Below are 2229 nucleotides of genomic sequence, written 5' to 3'. Positions count from 1 at the left end.
GGTGACGGATTGGATGTGAGGGGTGAACGAGAAAGCAGAGTCAAGGATGACACCAAGGTTGAGGGCTTGTGAGACGGGAAGGGTGGTAGTGCCGTCAACAGTGATGGGAAAGTCAGGGAGGGGGCAGGGTTTGGAAGGGAAGATAAGGAGTTCAGTCTTGGACATATTGAGTTTTAGATGGCAAGCAGACATCCAGATGGAGATGTCCTGAAGGCAGGAGGAGACATGAGCCTGAAGGGAGGGAGAGAGAGCAGGGGCAGAGATGTAGATTTGGGTGTCATCAGCGTAGAGATGATAGTTGAAGCCATGAGAGTGAATGAGTTCACCAAGAGAGTGAATGTAGAGATAGAGTGTAGATAGAGATGTTAATTATTATTAGCATATTCCCACACAACCATAGCCCTGCAGAGGAGATCGTCTTGTCTTATGCTGTCGAATCATCTCTGACCCATAGCAACACTAAGGACACATCTCTCCCAAAATGCCCACTCTCCAACTGCAATCTTTCTCGTAGTGTATCTATAGAGTTTTCTTGGCAAAAATGTGGAAGTGGTTTACCATTACCTCCTTCCACCCAGTAATAATAATAATAATAATAATGGCATTTATTAAGCACTTACCATGTGCAAAGCACTGTTCTAAGCGCTGGGGAGGTTACAAGGTGATCAGGTTGTCCACGTGGGGCTCACAATCATAATCCCCATTTTACAGATGAGGCAACTGAGGCCCAGAGAAGTTAAGTGACTTGCCCAAAGTCACACAGCTGACAAGTGGCAGAGCTGGATTTGAACCCATGACCTCTGACTCCAAAGCCTGGATTTGAACCCATGACCTCTGACTCCAAAGCCTGTGCCCTTTCCACTGAGCCATGCTGCTTCTCTAACCTTAAGTCTCCGCCCTACAGTCTCTTCTATGCCCCTGCTGCCCCAGCATAGGTGAGTTTTGACTTGTAGCAGATTGCCTTCCACTCACTACCCACTGCCCAGGCTAGGAATGGAATGGGTATTCCTCTGCTTGACTCTCCCTCCTGTAGTCGAGACTGGTAGAGTACTGGAAACTCTCCAGGTGCAACCCTGAGGGGAGACAGAGGCAATAAAAAAGCAGAAATCACAAGTTTGGCCTCTGACCTCTCTTGGTGAGAGAGGGAACACTTCTGAGCCTCCCAGGAAACAATCTCTCCCCCCCATCACATATTTGTCTCTCTTCCAGCACATAACCAAAGTTGGCTCCCATTTCATTGCTCAAATTCCCCTAGAAAAAAAAAATCTCACCGGTCATGATTGTTTTGCAATGGTAGGATAGGCAGACTCCAACTGGTGAAAGGAAATGGGAAATGTTTTGCTCTTTGGGAAGGCAGGGGACTGTGGTAGTGGAAATGCTGATCTAGAAGTCATAAATTTGGAGGCTCCTCTCATCTCATCTCCGTTCTGGGAAGCAATAAGGCCCAATGGAAAAAGCCCAGGCCTGGGCATCAGAGGAACTAAGAAGAAGAAGAAGAATTGTGGTATTTGTTCTGACGATTTTGACACCTGTCTACATGTTTTGGTTTGTTGTCTGTCTCCCCCTTGTAGACTGTAAGCCCGTTGTTGGGTGGGGACCATCTCTATATGTCACCAACTTGTACTTCCCAAGCACTTAGTACAGTGCTCTGCACACAGTAAGCTCTCAATAAACATGATTGATTGAATGACTGAATAAAAATAAAAATTGTTCTGGCATTTTGTTAAGCACTTACTATGTGCCAAGCACTATACTAAGCTCTGATAGATACAAGATAATGAGGTAGGATACAGCCTCTGTCCTACATGGAGCTCCCAGTTTAAATAGGAGAGGGAATGGGTGTTAACTCCCTATTTTACAGATGAGGAAACTGAGGCATGGAGCATTCAAGTGACTTGTCCAAGGTTTCGGAGCCGGCAAGTGGTGAGGCCGGGATTAGAACCCAAATCCTTTGACTCCCCCAGCCTGTGCTCTTTCCACTAGGCCACGCTACTGCCCTTAAGAAGTAGGTCTCCCAGATCGAATGATTGAAATACCTCAAATGCTGCTTCCCAACAAGCTTATGCTTAATTAGTTTTATGATGCATCTTTATAGTTATGTCTCAGGAAAATAATAAAAGATAATCGAAATCACAAAAGTACCTTTAATAGCTGAGTGATCATCTCCTCATTAGGCTGCTTCTGAAACCTGACTACGATGTTCTCGTGCTTAAATGGACAGTGATGTAC

The 2229-nt window shown here is 45.6% G+C and overlaps 1 non-coding gene across 1 annotated transcript; it reads right to left on the bottom strand.

The window, feature by feature from the left end:
- Positions 1 to 945: 945 nt before the first annotated feature.
- On the bottom strand, positions 946 to 1083 carry LOC119936019. Its single transcript, XR_005453614.1, has one exon. It is a non-coding gene; the product is annotated as a small nucleolar RNA SNORA7 (small nucleolar RNA).
- Between the last annotated feature and the right edge of the window lie 1146 nt (positions 1084 to 2229).

The sequence above is a fragment of the Tachyglossus aculeatus genome, chromosome 12 (assembly GCF_015852505.1).
Source record: "Tachyglossus aculeatus isolate mTacAcu1 chromosome 12, mTacAcu1.pri, whole genome shotgun sequence".
NCBI lineage: Eukaryota > Metazoa > Chordata > Mammalia > Monotremata > Tachyglossidae > Tachyglossus > Tachyglossus aculeatus.
This window is presented reverse-complemented; position numbering and strand designations above follow the sequence as displayed.